This window comes from Crinia signifera, chromosome 9 (assembly GCF_055691185.1).
Source record: "Crinia signifera chromosome 9, ASM5569118v1, whole genome shotgun sequence".
Classification (NCBI taxonomy): Eukaryota; Metazoa; Chordata; class Amphibia; order Anura; family Myobatrachidae; genus Crinia; species Crinia signifera.
The window spans coordinates 107,764,880-107,787,996 of NC_139225.1; the positions used below are offsets into that span (position 1 = coordinate 107,764,880).

General features: G+C 38.3%; 4 pseudogenes; 1 reads left to right on the plus strand and 3 right to left on the minus strand.

The window, feature by feature from the left end:
• Window positions 1–5,054: 5,054 nt before the first annotated feature.
• Window positions 5,055–5,174, minus strand: LOC146039729 (5S ribosomal RNA; annotated as a pseudogene).
• Window positions 5,175–10,012: 4,838 nt separating this feature from the next.
• Window positions 10,013–10,132, minus strand: LOC146039730 (5S ribosomal RNA; annotated as a pseudogene).
• A 4,838-nt stretch (window positions 10,133–14,970) lies between these two features.
• Window positions 14,971–15,090, minus strand: LOC146039731 (5S ribosomal RNA; annotated as a pseudogene).
• Window positions 15,091–20,690: 5,600 nt separating this feature from the next.
• LOC146039732 (5S ribosomal RNA) lies at window positions 20,691–20,810 on the plus strand (annotated as a pseudogene).
• Window positions 20,811–23,117: the final 2,307 nt, after the last annotated feature.

Below are 23,117 nucleotides of genomic sequence, written 5' to 3' on the forward strand. Positions count from 1 at the left end.
CAGTCCCGGCCAGAGGCAAAGGAGAATACTAATCTGCAGTCATAAGAGAGGTGTGGTGAGTCCCGCCCTGACACCCATATATATAGCAAAGGAGGGGAATGGCTAACTATCTAATAGTATCAAGCTGCAGGAATTGATATTCAGGGAGCCAGCACAGTTTCCTATGCGTGATATACCTAGTGCTATACTGCTGGAACATCACACAGCCCAGAGCAGAGGCAGAGACAGCCTATATTACGGCCCCTCAGACAGTCTAGTCCATTCCCAGTGCAGCCAAACACAGTCTACACAGAGTAACTTAGTCCAGTCTGAGGGACAGCTTGCTAGTTTCACACAGTTACTTTTCCAGCGACTGTCCACTGCTAACTAGTGACTTACACTGCCAGCAAATCAAATACAGTGAGCATCAGTGCAGTTTTGCTATAGAAGGAGAGAAACAGTACAGCAGCTTATTCTTGGACAAGCACCCTGCTGTCAGGTTTACTAGTGACATTAATGAGTGAGCAATGTTAGTTGCACCGTTTCTAGTCGCAGTCCAAGTGTAATTGTAAGAGACTTCCTAAACCCTTATTCACCGCATATGTCAACTCTATAGTCCCATCCATTACAGAGTCTGTGTATCCTGATTTACCAAAGGAAGGGGGATAATTGACACCTTGGAAGTAGCTATGGTCAAGAATGGCAGAGTGACATAGTGTCAATCGTGTGTTCTCCCTGTCTATCCATACCGCATAAGTGATACAGGGACATACTTAGTCAGTCATAACAAGACTGTGCGGTTTGTGAAGTTTGGACAGTATAAATACTGACCCCGTGTGTCGCTTACTTAGACATATATATATACCTAGGGCTAAACCCGGCTAACAAGAAGCCAGGGGACGCCTAAAGGGACATAACAACATCCATTAGTTGACGCAAGGGAACTACATCCGATCCATGAGAGCTTCAGGGAGCGCTTCATAGCACACAAGAGAGAAAGTATATAAAAAAACGACTCAAGGGCTAAACCCGGCTAACAAGAAGCCAGGGGACGCCCCCAACAAGAGGAGCATAGTGTTATATATTGTGTGACAGCTACAAAAGTCAGTGCAGGCAAATCCTAGGCAGAATCTCGCTTTTAGGCATATTTCGGTGGTTGCCTAGCAACTCCACGCTGAAGAGGAATCAGGCTGTGCACAGTGAAGGTTAGCTAACCAACCAAGTAACAAGAATTAACTTTACATCGAACTGAGTTCTGGTAGGAAGAAAGCTAGAAAACTAGTAGAATAGCTGTTAAGTAATAATAACAGGGTTACATCTGTTATATGCAGTGGTGTAACTAAGACTTTTAATTAACACCTGTGTTTCTGTGTTAGAGCATTGTATGCAGGAGGTTGCCTGTAACTTAAAAGTTCAGGCACAGTTAGTATTGTAAGTTAAATAGACATATATCTTATTGCGCAATAAGTCACACATACTATACTATTTTTGCCGGTGATTTTATAACTTAATTCCCTACAGTTAATAGTACATATGCATTGTTTGATTCACAATTGTTGTTTTTAGCATCAAAGGTTGGAAAATATGTTCTGTTTATTGTGAGGACCTGGTGAACGGAGATAACCGGTGGATTACAGACATGTTCCGGTAAAATAAAACTTGTACTTAAATTGAGATGTATTGCATGTATCTGCTCCTGTGAGAGAAAAAGTGGCAGTGTAATTCTTACGATTTGGTTCATTGTTTAATGCATAATAAAAAGTCTTTGGAAGCTCAAGTGTAATCTTTGAAGAAGAAGGAGTAAACTATCTACTTACCTGGGAAATCCTGGTTGATTTCACACCTGCACTCCAAATAACATACACTGTCCGGCTGGGCAGAAATAGCAGGATCATGCACTGTAAGTGAGTGCGCCTCTGGGTATTGGCCGTTTACATTGCCTCCACCAGCGTGACCGCTCTACCATAGGCCAGGAAACTTGTCACAGGTGTCCGGCTGCTGTGAGGGGATGCTGGTTAGCGGTGCGGCTGCTTTCTCCTGCTACGTCTACAATTGTGTGGCCATAGTTAAGTCTGTGCACACAGAGACGGCCCGGTGGGTTGATGGAGATTCCAGCTGAATGTCCTGCAATAGATGGTCCCGACTCCAACAATGGAATAAGCAGAATACTCAGGTTTATAACTGCAATGTTTCAATGCCACTTTAATAAAGCTTTTTTTTTTTCAAGCATAACATACATAAGGACATATAACATACCTTTATACACCTCTGGTGCAGAGTGAAGTGGACAGCACCCACGGCTCCATCCCCACCACACATGGTATGACGTCACCATCGGAGTGTGTCGGAAGCCTGGTGTGGCTTGTCATAGAAGTGTGCCTATCACCATAGAGATAGTAAAAAGCAGCATAGAGACATGCATTTATAAACCTGAGTATTCTGCTTATTCCATTGGTGGAGCCGGGAGTGCCACATTCTCCACCTCAATACATACATATATATATTGTGGCAAGGAACCACATACACTGGATCAAATGAAGTTTTGGTCTTTATGTTTGTAGCAAGTGAGCAGCATACCAGGGAAATCAGCACAGCAACAATGGTTACAGCATTGCAGCATACAGGTGTCACAGCATAGTACAAAGACTTTAGGAAGCTCCGGTGGTCCATACCATAGCCCACACCCGGCAGGGGCGGATTTAGGGATGAGGGCGCCCCTAGGCACAACAATAATGTTTACAAAGTAGGACAGTTTATAGGGGCAGTATCTGCATGTCCTATCCATTTACACTCTATTTAAGATGGAATATAGTACAGTACAGTGGATATTTTGCAGTTATTGGTACATTTTGGGCTGACAGTACTATCACAGGCATCCAAGTGCCGCCCCCAAACATGTGCCGCCCCTAGGCCGGTGCCTCACGTGCCTAATGGGAAATTCGGCTCTGCACCCCGGCCTATCACTTGGGCAGCTATTCCAAACCTTGACTGGATCTAATTTTCCTGCTGCTGCTGATCTAAAACTTGGTCCATTATAGCAGCATTATAGACCAGCTCTCCATTTATAATAAATGAAAACTTGTACCTGGGTCCCCTCCTCTGAAAAACAGCTGGCAGCTGTGATCCATGAAATATATATATATATATATATATATATATATATATATACACCAACAATGCACTCCAATCTCTAGCAGTACAGTGCTCAGGTGCCTCCTCTGCAATGCCTTGCAGGAACAATATACACGTGTGGCCCGACAAGTGGGGGGAGGGGGAGCTGCTCTCACGGGTCTTGAGTAGTCACAAATAATAGCCCACAGCAGGAGAGATGATCGATCATTCATCTCTCCTGCCGTGGGCTATTATTTGTGACTACTCAAGACCCGTGAGTACCGCTCACCCTCCCCCCGCTTGTCGGGCCACACGTATATATATATATATATATATATATATAGGGTGTAGGGGGGGCGGCGGCACTCGCTCAGTAAAGAAATACACAGAGGCGTGGATATGCCAACGTTTCGTGGCTGTGTTGCCACTTTATCAAGGTGCCCCCGGAGGTCTAACAGTTGGAGGGCACCGCCAAAGGGAGCTTAACCCCTTCCCCCTGTTGGGATCATCAGCCTTAAGGAGTGCCGCACCCCCGCTCATATATATATATATATATATATATATATATATGCAGAGAAGGAATAAGACCTTGGCGACAAATTGTTGTGAGAAGTAATAAATAGTATAAAAAAATATATATAAAAATTTTTTTTTATTATTGTAACAATATGAGACAAATATATAAAATCGACCAGAAGGGGGCGGACTACTACGGTGTCAGGCTTAAAATATTAGGGAGTCAAGGATACATAAAAAATATATATAAGAGGTTCCTATATATAAAAAAGTGGGGGATGGGATATAAAAAGTACAAAATACAAAATACAAAATACAATGGATAAAAAGTAGAGTAATAGCAGCAAATTCAATAAAGAACGCTTATCTTTTTAAGAAGGTAGGAGGTCAGATACCCGACGCGTTTCGTCTATGTGACTTCTTCAAGGGGTAGGGAGCAACTGAACTCAGGCCGGTTTTTATACCTATATGCCTGTCAGATAATCCGTGACATCACTTCCTGTGATTCACTGGCTTAATTAATGGTGTAAAAAATCAAAAGGAGATATTAGGGATTGTAGGGGCTAAATGAACATATGAGTTTATGCATAAATATGATGTCCAGCTAAACGCTACATATAGAAGGATAAATACGTTTTAAAACACAGTAACAAACGTATATTAGATGAAATTGCGGCACTTCCGCCACACTTCCTGTGTCCTTATAGTCCGACTGCGCATGTCCGGCTTGTTAGAATTGATTGCTGTGCGACGACCTCCTTTATGTATGCGCATGTGCCAGGAGGTCCCGTTCGGAGATGCGAGCGTCTCATCTTCACATCCATAGCTCTAGTGGATGTGTCTGAAGTCGCGAGTGCCGGCGGCCATTTTCTTGTGGATCACACATAGGAGAACATCGTAATTTGACTGGCGGCCATCTTTTCAGGGGTATTTCTCATCATATGATGCATATATATAAATAATGACAAGAACAAAGAGCATAGTAACTAGAAGTTCCTGGGTTATATTTAACAGCAGAACGAACGGGGATAATTCCCATAATATCACTATGCGCTGATAATGAACGGAATATGAATAATAAGCAGATAGACGTATTTGCAGCATTTGCATATGAAAAAATGATTATAGGTACATTGATTGACACTATAGAACACTCTGAGAAAACGAAGTGCTAGTGCTAGTATAGGTATAAAGTGCTGGTGCTGGTATAGGTATAATAGTGTCAGAGTCATTAGTGACACATTTTAGAGGTTTATTAAAGTGACAGGATTAATAGAATTTAATAAATATACATATAGTGCTAAAAAAGTAATTAGAGTGCTGTGCATTTGATGTTTAATTTATTTATATACATACAAAGTACTAAGGTGCTAATTGGGTTAGGAAAAGTGATAAATATGATAAATATTCATAGAACATTGATCCAAAGTTATCCGAGTCACTAATTTTTGCTACAGCACCAGGTTTTCCCAAGAGGTCTCCCATCTTGGTACTAGCCTGGCCCAACACTGCTTAGCTTCCAAGATCGGACGAGATTGGGCGTATCATAGTGTGGTTTGACTGTAGAGTAAAATGACGACAACTGGAGATGTTATTAGTGTTTTTATTATTATTAATGGTGAAAAAGAGTGAGGGTTAGAGAAGATTTTTATATGATAAAATAAAATATAATGATAGGAGAACCTTAGAGGAAAGGTGCAATTTCATAATTGTCATTAAAACCCCGGGGATGCATGGTATCCAGCTCGAAAATCCAATACATCTCACGTTGGGATAGTTTGTTCGCCAAATCTCCTCCTCTCGGTCCCAGTTTGACATGTTCAATCGCTTTAAAAGTCAGTCCTTCTGGGTTGGCATTGTGGTGTATTTCAAAATGCTTGTAGATGGCATGGTTGTCGATTTTGTTCTTTATATTTCGGGTGTGTTCTTGGATCCTTAATTTCAAAAGTCTCTTGGTTTTGCCCACGTACTTCAGATGGCATGGGCACTCGAGTAGATATATTACGGAAGATGTGTTGCAGTTCATAAAATCTTTTATGTGATACTCTTTTGTGTCGTTATAATTGGTGAACCTTTTCCTGGTGGGGTGGACAAATTTACAGATGTTACACTTGCCGCATTTATAGGAGCCAGTACATTTCAATCCGGAATTGCTTTCTGTACGTGATGATGTGATGAGACTAGGTGCTATTAAATCTTTTAGGTTTTTGGATTTTCTGAAAATAACCTCAGGGTTAGGTGGAAGTAGTTCTTTTAGGATTGGGTCCATAAGAAGTAAATTCCAATGTTTCTTTAAGCTCTGTTTAATAACCTGTTCGTGTTGATTGTATGTGGTGATGAAGGCAATTGTGTCCTTCTTTTCCTCTTTGGTCTTATATTCAAGGAGATCATCTCTATTAACCTGGTTTACTTTCGTAATTGCATTCTGTAGGAGTTGGTCTGGGTACTCTTTTTCTTTGAATCTTTGTTTATACATCTCCAGCTGGGCCTCGCATTCATCATTTCTATTGCAGTTTCTCTTTATACGGTTAAACTGGGAGTATGGGATATTTTCCTTCCATTTACGCAGGTGATTGCTTTTAAAATGTAGGTAGCTGTTGGTATCAACTTTTTTAATGAAATTTTTGGTATTTACTTCGGCGCCTTCGCCCATTAAAACCAAGTCTAAAAATTCAATCTTTGTTTTGTTGATACTAGAGGTGAATTTTAGGTTCATTTGGTTGTCTCCAATGTACTCCAAAAACTTAAAAAACAGCTGCTCATCACCTTCCCAAACTATTAAAATGTCATCGATATATCTCTTGTAAAATCTGATATTTTCCTTAAAAGCATGGTCTGTATATATAAAACGTTTTTCCCAGCTCCCCATAAAAAGATTTGCAAAACTGGGTGCAAAGATCGTGCCCATTGCTGTGCCACATTTTTGAAGATAAAACTGGTCGAGAAATTTAAAATAGTTATGGCTTAGAATAAACTTCATAAGATCGCATATAAAATTCTTGTGTTGTGGATTAAGTTCGTCATCTTCCTCCAGAAACTCCTTACAGGCTTCGATTCCCAATTGGTGTTCGATACATGTGTATAGTGACTGTACATCTATTGTGGCCCAAAAAAATGAATCTTTCCATGTAAAATTTTTTAAAAGATTTAAGACTGTGGTAGTGTCCTTTAAATAGGCGGGTAGGTTTGTCACATGCTTCCGTAAAAAGATATCCACATACTCCGACAAATTAGAAGTCAAGGAGTCAATCCCTGCCACTATGGGACGTCCTGGTGGGTTTTCTAGGGATTTAAGAATCTTGGGTAAGAAATAAAAGATTGGGGTAATGGGATTTGACCTCATGAGGTATTGGTACTCGTCTTTTGTTATAGTTTTTTCCCTAAGTCCTTGAAGAAGTAGAAGTCTCAGTTCTTCTATAAAAGCTTCCTTCGGATCATGGTTGAGTGCTGTATAAGATGCCTCATCGTTCAATAGTCTGTTCGCCTCACATACATAAGCCTCACGGTCTAAAATCACCAGACCCCCCCCTTTGTCGGCTTGTTTTATAATGATTTCTTGATTTTCCTTCAGATGTTTAAGGGCTTCTCTTTCCGCATTCGACAAGTTTTTGTGTACTATTGGTTCAAAATCTCTGTCACATAGATCCTTTTTTACTAAGTCATAAAAAATCCCAATATTGTTGCCTTTAGACTCAATGGGATAATATTTTGATGTTGGTTTCAAACCAGAGTTAGACTTGTTTTCATAATTTTGTAGGGTTGCGTTCTCTTTTTTTGCAAAATGTCTTTTGAGGGTTAGTTTCCTTATAAATTTGTTTAAATCAATGTACGTTTCGAATTTGTTCATACCTCCTGTTGGGGCGAATGATAGACCTCTGTTTAGAAGGGTGGTTTCTGCTTCCGTTAGTTCATGTTTAGAAAGGTTGAAAATACCTTTGGGTTGTGTTTTTATTGGAGCGTTCTTTTTTTGTTCTCTCTCCCTCCTGCCGCCCCTTTTTCCTCTTCTTCTGTGAATCGTCTTTTTAGAGGTGACGCTATCCTTACGTCTTCCTTCACGTTCATTCTTATATTTTCTCGAATTCTTGTTCCTGTGTCCGTGGATAAAAAACCGTCATCTCCTGTGGAATTCAGCCTTTGTAACGGTGTATAGCGGTTAAATGTTCTCCACTGTGGTGTTTTGGGGGAGTCGTTGTTTCTGCTATCAATGTTACGATTCCAAGTTCTTGTTGTTGGGTTATGTTGTTTATGGTAATTTCTTTGCTGGTAGCGTACATTCGTGAAACGGCTCCAATTCTTGACTTTGCCTTGTTCGTAGTCAAGTTTGTCCCTTTGAAATTTTTTCTCCTTGTTTTTGATTACCTCCTCCTCCATTCTTTCAATTTTCTTATTAAGTACTATTTCATTCACTTTGAAATCCTCTTTATCTTTAAACGCCTCTAAAGCTGCCTCTTTACTTTTAATTTCTTCTTCAAGTAGTGCGAGTGACTTCTTCTTTTCATTTACTATCAATCTCATAAGATTGATGGAGCAGTTGTGTAAAATTGCGTCCCATTTCTCAATGAACTCTGTATCCATGTTGCCCAAGGTGGGTTGTTTGGTCATTCTAAGACCTCTTGGCACTCTGTCCACTGTAATATATTGCTCAAGTCCTTTGATGTCCCACCAGGTTTTCATTTCTTTGGCCAAAAGTCTTTCGAATGTCCAAAACTTATCATCCAAATCTCCTTGGTTGGTGGGTTCAGTTGGTACTATTTTTTCACTAAAGATTTTTTGGCACCAATCATTTCGTTTATTGGTGCGATCATTGCCTCTAAGCATGATATCTATGCCGGGCCAAAAAGCACCAGGCAGCCGCTCAAAATATACCTAGAAAATGTTTGTTAGCCTTGGATGAGTGGCGCCACTTTATGCTTAAGTAAATATATACAAAAACAACAATATTCCCTTATTTATATAGGGTGTCAGCCCGTCTTACAATGAAAAAGTACCGGTATAATACTTAAGAAAAATGTGCAGAGAAGGAATAAGACCTTGGCGACAAATTGTTGTGAGAAGTAATAAATAGTATAAAAAAATATATATAAAATTTTTTTTTTATTATTGTAACAATATGAGACAAATATATAAAATCGACCAGAAGGGGGCGGACTACTACGGTGTCAGGCTTAAAATATTAGGGAGTCAAGGATACATAAAAAATATATATAAGAGGTTCCTATATATAAAAAAGTGGGGGATGGGATATAAAAAGTACAAAATACAAAATACAAAATACAATGGATAAAAAGTAGAGTAATAGCAGCAAATTCAATAAAGAACGCTTATCTTTTTAAGAAGGTAGGAGGTCAGATACCCGACGCGTTTCGTCTATGTGACTTCTTCAAGGGGTAGGGAGCAACTGAACTCAGGCCGGTTTTTATACCTATATGCCTGTCAGATAATCCGTGACATCACTTCCTGTGATTCACTGGCTTAATTAATGGTGTAAAAAATCAAAAGGAGATATTAGGGATTGTAGGGGCTAAATGAACATATGAGTTTATGCATAAATATGATGTCCAGCTAAACGCTACATATAGAAGGATAAATACGTTTTAAAACACAGTAACAAACGTATATTAGATGAAATTGCGGCACTTCCGCCACACTTCCTGTGTCCTTATAGTCCGACTGCGCATGTCCGGCTTGTTAGAATTGATTGCTGTGCGACGACCTCCTTTATGTATGCGCATGTGCCAGGAGGTCCCGTTCGGAGATGCGAGCGTCTCATCTTCACATCCATAGCTCTAGTGGATGTGTCTGAAGTCGCGAGTGCCGGCGGCCATTTTCTTGTGGATCACACATAGGAGAACATCGTAATTTGACTGGCGGCCATCTTTTCAGGGGTATTTCTCATCATATGATGCATATATATAAATAATGACAAGAACAAAGAGCATAGTAACTAGAAGTTCCTGGGTTATATTTAACAGCAGAACGAACGGGGATAATTCCCATAATATCACTATGCGCTGATAATGAACGGAATATGAATAATAAGCAGATAGACGTATTTGCAGCATTTGCATATGAAAAAATGATTATAGGTACATTGATTGACACTATAGAACACTCTGAGAAAACGAAGTGCTAGTGCTAGTATAGGTATAAAGTGCTGGTGCTGGTATAGGTATAATAGTGTCAGAGTCATTAGTGACACATTTTAGAGGTTTATTAAAGTGACAGGATTAATAGAATTTAATAAATATACATATAGTGCTAAAAAAGTAATTAGAGTGCTGTGCATTTGATGTTTAATTTATTTATATACATACAAAGTACTAAGGTGCTAATTGGGTTAGGAAAAGTGATAAATATGATAAATATTCATAGAACATTGATCCAAAGTTATCCGAGTCACTAATTTTTGCTACAGCACCAGGTTTTCCCAAGAGGTCTCCCATCTTGGTACTAGCCTGGCCCAACACTGCTTAGCTTCCAAGATCGGACGAGATTGGGCGTATCATAGTGTGGTTTGACTGTAGAGTAAAATGACGACAACTGGAGATGTTATTAGTGTTTTTATTATTATTAATGGTGAAAAAGAGTGAGGGTTAGAGAAGATTTTTATATGATAAAATAAAATATAATGATAGGAGAACCTTAGAGGAAAGGTGCAATTTCATAATTGTCATTAAAACCCCGGGGATGCATGGTATCCAGCTCGAAAATCCAATACATCTCACGTTGGGATAGTTTGTTCGCCAAATCTCCTCCTCTCGGTCCCAGTTTGACATGTTCAATCGCTTTAAAAGTCAGTCCTTCTGGGTTGGCATTGTGGTGTATTTCAAAATGCTTGTAGATGGCATGGTTGTCGATTTTGTTCTTTATATTTCGGGTGTGTTCTTGGATCCTTAATTTCAAAAGTCTCTTGGTTTTGCCCACGTACTTCAGATGGCATGGGCACTCGAGTAGATATATTACGGAAGATGTGTTGCAGTTCATAAAATCTTTTATGTGATACTCTTTTGTGTCGTTATAATTGGTGAACCTTTTCCTGGTGGGGTGGACAAATTTACAGATGTTACACTTGCCGCATTTATAGGAGCCAGTACATTTCAATCCGGAATTGCTTTCTGTACGTGATGATGTGATGAGACTAGGTGCTATTAAATCTTTTAGGTTTTTGGATTTTCTGAAAATAACCTCAGGGTTAGGTGGAAGTAGTTCTTTTAGGATTGGGTCCATAAGAAGTAAATTCCAATGTTTCTTTAAGCTCTGTTTAATAACCTGTTCGTGTTGATTGTATGTGGTGATGAAGGCGATTGTGTCCTTCTTTTCCTCTTTGGTCTTATATTCAAGGAGATCATCTCTATTAACCTGGTTTACTTTCGTAATTGCATTCTGTAGGAGTTGGTCTGGGTACTCTTTTTCTTTGAATCTTTGTTTATACATCTCCAGCTGGGCCTCGCATTCATCATTTCTATTGCAGTTTCTCTTTATACGGTTAAACTGGGAGTATGGGATATTTTCCTTCCATTTACGCAGGTGATTGCTTTTAAAATGTAGGTAGCTGTTGGTATCAACTTTTTTAATGAAATTTTTGGTATTTACTTCGGCGCCTTCGCCCATTAAAACCAAGTCTAAAAATTCAATCTTTGTTTTGTTGATACTAGAGGTGAATTTTAGGTTCATTTGGTTGTCTCCAATGTACTCCAAAAACTTAAAAAACAGCTGCTCATCACCTTCCCAAACTATTAAAATGTCATCGATATATCTCTTGTAAAATCTGATATTTTCCTTAAAAGCATGGTCTGTATATATAAAACGTTTTTCCCAGCTCCCCATAAAAAGATTTGCAAAACTGGGTGCAAAGATCGTGCCCATTGCTGTGCCACATTTTTGAAGATAAAACTGGTCGAGAAATTTAAAATAGTTATGGCTTAGAATAAACTTCATAAGATCGCATATAAAATTCTTGTGTTGTGGATTAAGTTCGTCATCTTCCTCCAGAAACTCCTTACAGGCTTCGATTCCCAATTGGTGTTCGATACATGTGTATAGTGACTGTACATCTATTGTGGCCCAAAAAAATGAATCTTTCCATGTAAAATTTTTTAAAAGATTTAAGACTGTGGTAGTGTCCTTTAAATAGGCGGGTAGGTTTGTCACATGCTTCCGTAAAAAGATATCCACATACTCCGACAAATTAGAAGTCAAGGAGTCAATCCCTGCCACTATGGGACGTCCTGGTGGGTTTTCTAGGGATTTATGAATCTTGGGTAAGAAATAAAAGATTGGGGTAATGGGATTTGACCTCATGAGGTATTGGTACTCGTCTTTTGTTATAGTTTTTTCCCTAAGTCCTTGAAGAAGTAGAAGTCTCAGTTCTTCTATAAAAGCTTCCTTCGGATCATGGTTGAGTGCTGTATAAGATGCCTCATCGTTCAATAGTCTGTTCGCCTCACATACATAAGCCTCACGGTCTAAAATCACCAGACCCCCCCCTTTGTCGGCTTGTTTTATAATGATTTCTTGATTTTCCTTCAGATGTTTAAGGGCTTCTCTTTCCGCATTCGACAAGTTTTTGTGTACTATTGGTTCAAAATCTCTGTCACATAGATCCTTTTTTACTAAGTCATAAAAAATCCCAATATTGTTGCCTTTAGACTCAATGGGATAATATTTTGATGTTGGTTTCAAACCAGAGTTAGACTTGTTTTCATAATTTTGTAGGGTTGCGTTCTCTTTTTTTGCAAAATGTCTTTTGAGGGTTAGTTTCCTTATAAATTTGTTTAAATCAATGTACGTTTCGAATTTGTTCATACCTCCTGTTGGGGCGAATGATAGACCTCTGTTTAGAAGGGTGGTTTCTGCTTCCGTTAGTTCATGTTTAGAAAGGTTGAAAATACCTTTGGGTTGTGTTTTTATTGGAGCGTTCTTTTTTTGTTCTCTCTCCCTCCTGCCGCCCCTTTTTCCTCTTCTTCTGTGAATCGTCTTTTTAGAGGTGACGCTATCCTTACGTCTTCCTTCACGTTCATTCTTATATTTTCTCGAATTCTTGTTCCTGTGTCCGTGGATAAAAAACCGTCATCTCCTGTGGAATTCAGCCTTTGTAACGGTGTATAGCGGTTAAATGTTCTCCACTGTGGTGTTTTGGGGGAGTCGTTGTTTCTGCTATCAATGTTACGATTCCAAGTTCTTGTTGTTGGGTTATGTTGTTTATGGTAATTTCTTTGCTGGTAGCGTACATTCGTGAAACGGCTCCAATTCTTGACTTTGCCTTGTTCGTAGTCAAGTTTGTCCCTTTGAAATTTTTTCTCCTTGTTTTTGATTACCTCCTCCTCCATTCTTTCAATTTTCTTATTAAGTACTATTTCATTCACTTTGAAATCCTCTTTATCTTTAAACGCCTCTAAAGCTGCCTCTTTACTTTTAATTTCTTCTTCAAGTAGTGCGAGTGACTTCTTCTTTTCATTTACTATCAATCTCATAAGATTGATGGAGCAGTTGTGTAAAATTGCGTCCCATTTCTCAATGAACTCTGTATCCATGTTGCCCAAGGTGGGTTGTTTGGTCATTCTAAGACCTCTTGGCACTCTGTCCACTGTAATATATTGCTCAAGTCCTTTGATGTCCCACCAGGTTTTCATTTCTTTGGCCAAAAGTCTTTCGAATGTCCAAAACTTATCATCCAAATCTCCTTGGTTGGTGGGTTCAGTTGGTACTATTTTTTCACTAAAGATTTTTTGGCACCAATCATTTCGTTTATTGGTGCGATCATTGCCTCTAAGCATGATATCTATGCCGGGCCAAAAAGCACCAGGCAGCCGCTCAAAATATACCTAGAAAATGTTTGTTAGCCTTGGATGAGTGGCGCCACTTTATGCTTAAGTAAATATATACAAAAACAACAATATTCCCTTATTTATATAGGGTGTCAGCCCGTCTTACAATGAAAAAGTACCGGTATAATACTTAAGAAAAATGTGCAGAGAAGGAATAAGACCTTGGCGACAAATTGTTGTGAGAAGTAATAAATAGTATAAAAAAATATATATAAAAAATTTTTTTTATTATTGTAACAATATGAGACAAATATATAAAATCGACCAGAAGGGGGCGGACTACTACGGTGTCAGGCTTAAAATATTAGGGAGTCAAGGATACATAAAAAATATATATAAGAGGTTCCTATATATAAAAAAGTGGGGGATGGGATATAAAAAGTACAAAATACAAAATACAAAATACAATGGATAAAAAGTAGAGTAATAGCAGCAAATTCAATAAAGAACGCTTATCTTTTTAAGAAGGTAGGAGGTCAGATACCCGACGCGTTTCGTCTATGTGACTTCTTCAAGGGGTAGGGAGCAACTGAACTCAGGCCGGTTTTTATACCTATATGCCTGTCAGATAATCCGTGACATCACTTCCTGTGATTCACTGGCTTAATTAATGGTGTAAAAAATCAAAAGGAGATATTAGGGATTGTAGGGGCTAAATGAACATATGAGTTTATGCATAAATATGATGTCCAGCTAAACGCTACATATAGAAGGATAAATACGTTTTAAAACACAGTAACAAACGTATATTAGATGAAATTGCGGCACTTCCGCCACACTTCCTGTGTCCTTATAGTCCGACTGCGCATGTCCGGCTTGTTAGAATTGATTGCTGTGCGACGACCTCCTTTATGTATGCGCATGTGCCAGGAGGTCCCGTTCGGAGATGCGAGCGTCTCATCTTCACATCCATAGCTCTAGTGGATGTGTCTGAAGTCGCGAGTGCCGGCGGCCATTTTCTTGTGGATCACACATAGGAGAACATCGTAATTTGACTGGCGGCCATCTTTTCAGGGGTATTTCTCATCATATGATGCATATATATAAATAATGACAAGAACAAAGAGCATAGTAACTAGAAGTTCCTGGGTTATATTTAACAGCAGAACGAACGGGGATAATTCCCATAATATCACTATGCGCTGATAATGAACGGAATATGAATAATAAGCAGATAGACGTATTTGCAGCATTTGCATATGAAAAAATGATTATAGGTACATTGATTGACACTATAGAACACTCTGAGAAAACGAAGTGCTAGTGCTAGTATAGGTATAAAGTGCTGGTGCTGGTATAGGTATAATAGTGTCAGAGTCATTAGTGACACATTTTAGAGGTTTATTAAAGTGACAGGATTAATAGAATTTAATAAATATACATATAGTGCTAAAAAAGTAATTAGAGTGCTGTGCATTTGATGTTTAATTTATTTATATACATACAAAGTACTAAGGTGCTAATTGGGTTAGGAAAAGTGATAAATATGATAAATATTCATAGAACATTGATCCAAAGTTATCCGAGTCACTAATTTTTGCTACAGCACCAGGTTTTCCCAAGAGGTCTCCCATCTTGGTACTAGCCTGGCCCAACACTGCTTAGCTTCCAAGATCGGACGAGATTGGGCGTATCATAGTGTGGTTTGACTGTAGAGTAAAATGACGACAACTGGAGATGTTATTAGTGTTTTTATTATTATTAATGGTGAAAAAGAGTGAGGGTTAGAGAAGATTTTTATATGATAAAATAAAATATAATGATAGGAGAACCTTAGAGGAAAGGTGCAATTTCATAATTGTCATTAAAACCCCGGGGATGCATGGTATCCAGCTCGAAAATCCAATACATCTCACGTTGGGATAGTTTGTTCGCCAAATCTCCTCCTCTCGGTCCCAGTTTGACATGTTCAATCGCTTTAAAAGTCAGTCCTTCTGGGTTGGCATTGTGGTGTATTTCAAAATGCTTGTAGATGGCATGGTTGTCGATTTTGTTCTTTATATTTCGGGTGTGTTCTTGGATCCTTAATTTCAAAAGTCTCTTGGTTTTGCCCACGTACTTCAGATGGCATGGGCACTCGAGTAGATATATTACGGAAGATGTGTTGCAGTTCATAAAATCTTTTATGTGATACTCTTTTGTGTCGTTATAATTGGTGAACCTTTTCCTGGTGGGGTGGACAAATTTACAGATGTTACACTTGCCGCATTTATAGGAGCCAGTACATTTCAATCCGGAATTGCTTTCTGTACGTGATGATGTGATGAGACTAGGTGCTATTAAATCTTTTAGGTTTTTGGATTTTCTGAAAATAACCTCAGGGTTAGGTGGAAGTAGTTCTTTTAGGATTGGGTCCATAAGAAGTAAATTCCAATGTTTCTTTAAGCTCTGTTTAATAAAAAACCTGGTGCTGTAGCAAAAATTAGTGACTCGGATAACTTTGGATCAATGTTCTATGAATATTTATCATATTTATCACTTTTCCTAACCCAATTAGCACCTTAGTACTTTGTATGTATATAAATAAATTAAACATCAAATGCACAGCACTCTAATTACTTTTTTAGCACTATATGTATATTTATTAAATTCTATTAATCCTGTCACTTTAATAAACCTCTAAAATGTGTCACTAATGACTCTGACACTATTATACCTATACCAGCACCAGCACTTTATACCTATACTAGCACTAGCACTTCGTTTTCTCAGAGTGTTCTATAGTGTCAATCAATGTACCTATAATCATTTTTTCATATGCAAATGCTGCAAATACGTCTATCTGCTTATTATTCATATTCCGTTCATTATCAGCGCATAGTGATATTATGGGAATTATCCCCGTTCGTTCTGCTGTTAAATATAACCCAGGAACTTCTAGTTACTATGCTCTTTGTTCTTGTCATTATTTATATATATGCATCATATGATGAGAAATACCCCTGAAAAGATGGCCGCCAGTCAAATTACGATGTTCTCCTATGTGTGATCCACAAGAAAATGGCCGCCGGCACTCGCGACTTCAGACACATCCACTAGAGCTATGGATGTGAAGATGAGACGCTCGCATCTCCGAACGGGACCTCCTGGCACATGCGCATACATAAAGGAGGTCGTCGCACAGCAATCAATTCTAACAAGCCGGACATGCGCAGTCGGACTATAAGGACACAGGAAGTGTGGCGGAAGTGCCGCAATTTCATCTAATATACGTTTGTTACTGTGTTTTAAAACGTATTTATCCTTCTATATGTAGCGTTTAGCTGGACATCATATTTATGCATAAACTCATATGTTCATTTAGCCCCTACAATCCCTAATATCTCCTTTTGATTTTTTACACCATTAATTAAGCCAGTGAATCACAGGAAGTGATGTCACGGATTATCTGACAGGCATATAGGTATAAAAACCGGCCTGAGTTCAGTTGCTCCCTACCCCTTGAAGAAGTCACATAGACGAAACGCGTCGGGTATCTGACCTCCTACCTTCTTAAAAAGATAAGCGTTCTTTATTGAATTTGCTGCTATTACTCTACTTTTTATCCATTGTATTTTGTATTTTGTATTTTGTACTTTTTATATCCCATCCCCCACTTTTTTATATATAGGAACCTCTTATATATATTTTTTATGTATCCTTGACTCCCTAATATTTTAAGCCTGACACCGTAGTAGTCCGCCCCCTTCTGGTCGATTTTATATATTTGTCTCATATTGTTACAATAATAAAAAAAAATTTTTATATATATTTTTTTATACTATTTATTACTTCTCACAACAATTTGTCGCCAAGGTCTTATTCCTTCTCTGCACATTTTTCTTAAGTATTATACCGGTACTTTTTCATTGTAAGACGGGCTGACACCCTATATAAATAAGGGAATATTGTTGTTTTTGTATATATTTACTTAAGCATAAAGTGGCGCCACTCATCCAAGGCTAACAAACATTTTCTAGGTATATTTTGAGCGGCTGCCTGGTGCTTTTTGGCCCGGCATAGATATCATGCTTAGAGGCAATGATCGCACCAATAAACGAAATGATTGGTGCCAAAAAATCTTTAGTGAAAAAATAGTACCAACTGAACCCACCAACCAAGGAGATTTGGATGATAAGTTTTGGACATTCGAAAGACTTTTGGCCAAAGAAATGAAAACCTGGTGGGACATCAAAGGACTTGAGCAATATATTACAGTGGACAGAGTGCCAAGAGGTCTTAGAATGACCAAACAACCCACCTTGGGCAACATGGATACAGAGTTCATTGAGAAATGGGACGCAATTTTACACAACTGCTCCATCAATCTTATGAGATTGATAGTAAATGAAAAGAAGAAGTCACTCGCACTACTTGAAGAAGAAATTAAAAGTAAAGAGGCAGCTTTAGAGGCGTTTAAAGATAAAGAGGATTTCAAAGTGAATGAAATAGTACTTAATAAGAAAATTGAAAGAATGGAGGAGGAGGTAATCAAAAACAAGGAGAAAAAATTTCAAAGGGACAAACTTGACTACGAACAAGGCAAAGTCAAGAATTGGAGCCGTTTCACGAATGTACGCTACCAGCAAAGAAATTACCATAAACAACATAACCCAACAACAAGAACTTGGAATCGTAACATTGATAGCAGAAACAACGACTCCCCCAAAACACCACAGTGGAGAACATTTAACCGCTATACACCGTTACAAAGGCTGAATTCCACAGGAGATGACGGTTTTTTATCCACGGACACAGGAACAAGAATTCGAGAAAATATAAGAATGAACGTGAAGGAAGACGTAAGGATAGCGTCACCTCTAAAAAGACGATTCACAGAAGAAGAGGAAAAAGGGGCGGCAGGAGGGAGAGAGAACAAAAAAAGAACGCTCCAATAAAAACACAACCCAAAGGTATTTTCAACCTTTCTAAACATGAACTAACGGAAGCAGAAACCACCCTTCTAAACAGAGGTCTATCATTCGCCCCAACAGGAGGTATGAACAAATTCGAAACGTACATTGATTTAAACAAATTTATAAGGAAACTAACCCTCAAAAGACATTTTGCAAAAAAAGAGAACGCAACCCTACAAAATTATGAAAACAAGTCTAACTCTGGTTTGAAACCAACATCAAAATATTATCCCATTGAGTCTAAAGGCAACAATATTGGGATTTTTTATGACTTAGTAAAAAAGGATCTATGTGACAGAGATTTTGAACCAATAGTACACAAAAACTTGTCGAATGCGGAAAGAGAAGCCCTTAAACATCTGAAGGAAAATCAAGAAATCATTATAAAACAAGCCGACAAAGGGGGGGGTCTGGTGATTTTAGACCGTGAGGCTTATGTATGTGAGGCGAACAGACTATTGAACGATGAGGCATCTTATACAGCACTCAACCATGATCCGAAGGAAGCTTTTATAGAAGAACTGAGACTTCTACTTCTTCAAGGACTTAGGGAAAAAACTATAACAAAAGACGAGTACCAATACCTCATGAGGTCAAATCCCATTACCCCAATCTTTTATTTCTTACCCAAGATTCATAAATCCCTAGAAAACCCACCAGGACGTCCCATAGTGGCAGGGATTGACTCCTTGACTTCTAATTTGTCGGAGTATGTGGATATCTTTTTACGGAAGCATGTGACAAACCTACCCGCCTATTTAAAGGACACTACCACAGTCTTAAATCTTTTAAAAAATTTTACATGGAAAGATTCATTTTTTTGGGCCACAATAGATGTACAGTCACTATACACATGTATCGAACACCAATTGGGAATCGAAGCCTGTAAGGAGTTTCTGGAGGAAGATGACGAACTTAATCCACAACACAAGAATTTTATATGCGATCTTATGAAGTTTATTCTAAGCCATAACTATTTTAAATTTCTCGACCAGTTTTATCTTCAAAAATGTGGCACAGCAATGGGCACGATCTTTGCACCCAGTTTTGCAAATCTTTTTATGGGGAGCTGGGAAAAACGTTTTATATATACAGACCATGCTTTTAAGGAAAATATCAGATTTTACAAGAGATATATCGATGACATTTTAATAGTTTGGGAAGGTGATGAGCAGCTGTTTTTTAAGTTTTTGGAGTACATTGGAGACAACCAAATGAACCTAAAATTCACCTCTAGTATCAACAAAACAAAGATTGAATTTTTAGACTTGGTTTTAATGGGCGAAGGCGCCGAAGTAAATACCAAAAATTTCATTAAAAAAGTTGATACCAACAGCTACCTACATTTTAAAAGCAATCACCTGCGTAAATGGAAGGAAAATATCCCATACTCCCAGTTTAACCGTATAAAGAGAAACTGCAATAGAAATGATGAATGCGAGGCCCAGCTGGAGATGTATAAACAAAGATTCAAAGAAAAAGAGTACCCAGACCAACTCCTACAGAATGCAATTACGAAAGTAAACCAGGTTAATAGAGATGATCTCCTTGAATATAAGACCAAAGAGGAAAAGAAGGACACAATCGCCTTCATCACCACATACAATCAACACGAACAGGTTATTAAACAGAGCTTAAAGAAACATTGGAATTTACTTCTTATGGACCCAATCCTAAAAGAACTACTTCCACCTAACCCTGAGGTTATTTTCAGAAAATCCAAAAACCTAAAAGATTTAATAGCACCTAGTCTCATCACATCATCACGTACAGAAAGCAATTCCGGATTGAAATGTACTGGCTCCTATAAATGCGGCAAGTGTAACATCTGTAAATTTGTCCACCCCACCAGGAAAAGGTTCACCAATTATAACGACACAAAAGAGTATCACATAAAAGATTTTATGAACTGCAACACATCTTCCGTAATATATCTACTCGAGTGCCCATGCCATCTGAAGTACGTGGGCAAAACCAAGAGACTTTTGAAATTAAGGATCCAAGAACACACCCGAAATATAAAGAACAAAATCGACAACCATGCCATCTACAAGCATTTTGAAATACACCACAATGCCAACCCAGAAGGACTGACTTTTAAAGCGATTGAACATGTCAAACTGGGACCGAGAGGAGGAGATTTGGCGAACAAACTATCCCAACGTGAGATGTATTGGATTTTCGAGCTGGATACCATGCATCCCCGGGGTTTTAATGACAATTATGAAATTGCACCTTTCCTCTAAGGTTCTCCTATCATTATATTTTATTTTATCATATAAAAATCTTCTCTAACCCTCACTCTTTTTCACCATTAATAATAATAAAAACACTAATAACATCTCCAGTTGTCGTCATTTTACTCTACAGTCAAACCACACTATGATACGCCCAATCTCGTCCGATCTTGGAAGCTAAGCAGTGTTGGGCCAGGCTAGTACCAAGATGGGAGACCTCTTGGGAAAACCTGGTGCTGTAGCAAAAATTAGTGACTCGGATAACTTTGGATCAATGTTCTATGAATATTTATCATATTTATCACTTTTCCTAACCCAATTAGCACCTTAGTACTTTGTATGTATATAAATAAATTAAACATCAAATGCACAGCACTCTAATTACTTTTTTAGCACTATATGTATATTTATTAAATTCTATTAATCCTGTCACTTTAATAAACCTCTAAAATGTGTCACTAATGACTCTGACACTATTATACCTATACCAGCACCAGCACTTTATACCTATACTAGCACTAGCACTTCGTTTTCTCAGAGTGTTCTATAGTGTCAATCAATGTACCTATAATCATTTTTTCATATGCAAATGCTGCAAATACGTCTATCTGCTTATTATTCATATTCCGTTCATTATCAGCGCATAGTGATATTATGGGAATTATCCCCGTTCGTTCTGCTGTTAAATATAACCCAGGAACTTCTAGTTACTATGCTCTTTGTTCTTGTCATTATTTATATATATGCATCATATGATGAGAAATACCCCTGAAAAGATGGCCGCCAGTCAAATTACGATGTTCTCCTATGTGTGATCCACAAGAAAATGGCCGCCGGCACTCGCGACTTCAGACACATCCACTAGAGCTATGGATGTGAAGATGAGACGCTCGCATCTCCGAACGGGACCTCCTGGCACATGCGCATACATAAAGGAGGTCGTCGCACAGCAATCAATTCTAACAAGCCGGACATGCGCAGTCGGACTATAAGGACACAGGAAGTGTGGCGGAAGTGCCGCAATTTCATCTAATATACGTTTGTTACTGTGTTTTAAAACGTATTTATCCTTCTATATGTAGCGTTTAGCTGGACATCATATTTATGCATAAACTCATATGTTCATTTAGCCCCTACAATCCCTAATATCTCCTTTTGATTTTTTACACCATTAATTAAGCCAGTGAATCACAGGAAGTGATGTCACGGATTATCTGACAGGCATATAGGTATAAAAACCGGCCTGAGTTCAGTTGCTCCCTACCCCTTGAAGAAGTCACATAGACGAAACGCGTCGGGTATCTGACCTCCTACCTTCTTAAAAAGATAAGCGTTCTTTATTGAATTTGCTGCTATTACTCTACTTTTTATCCATTGTATTTTGTATTTTGTATTTTGTACTTTTTATATCCCATCCCCCACTTTTTTATATATAGGAACCTCTTATATATATTTTTTATGTATCCTTGACTCCCTAATATTTTAAGCCTGACACCGTAGTAGTCCGCCCCCTTCTGGTCGATTTTATATATTTGTCTCATATTGTTACAATAATAAAAAAAAATTTTTATATATATTTTTTTATACTATTTATTACTTCTCACAACAATTTGTCGCCAAGGTCTTATTCCTTCTCTGCACATTTTTCTTAAGTATTATACCGGTACTTTTTCATTGTAAGACGGGCTGACACCCTATATAAATAAGGGAATATTGTTGTTTTTGTATATATTTACTTAAGCATAAAGTGGCGCCACTCATCCAAGGCTAACAAACATTTTCTAGGTATATTTTGAGCGGCTGCCTGGTGCTTTTTGGCCCGGCATAGATATCATGCTTAGAGGCAATGATCGCACCAATAAACGAAATGATTGGTGCCAAAAAATCTTTAGTGAAAAAATAGTACCAACTGAACCCACCAACCAAGGAGATTTGGATGATAAGTTTTGGACATTCGAAAGACTTTTGGCCAAAGAAATGAAAACCTGGTGGGACATCAAAGGACTTGAGCAATATATTACAGTGGACAGAGTGCCAAGAGGTCTTAGAATGACCAAACAACCCACCTTGGGCAACATGGATACAGAGTTCATTGAGAAATGGGACGCAATTTTACACAACTGCTCCATCAATCTTATGAGATTGATAGTAAATGAAAAGAAGAAGTCACTCGCACTACTTGAAGAAGAAATTAAAAGTAAAGAGGCAGCTTTAGAGGCGTTTAAAGATAAAGAGGATTTCAAAGTGAATGAAATAGTACTTAATAAGAAAATTGAAAGAATGGAGGAGGAGGTAATCAAAAACAAGGAGAAAAAATTTCAAAGGGACAAACTTGACTACGAACAAGGCAAAGTCAAGAATTGGAGCCGTTTCACGAATGTACGCTACCAGCAAAGAAATTACCATAAACAACATAACCCAACAACAAGAACTTGGAATCGTAACATTGATAGCAGAAACAACGACTCCCCCAAAACACCACAGTGGAGAACATTTAACCGCTATACACCGTTACAAAGGCTGAATTCCACAGGAGATGACGGTTTTTTATC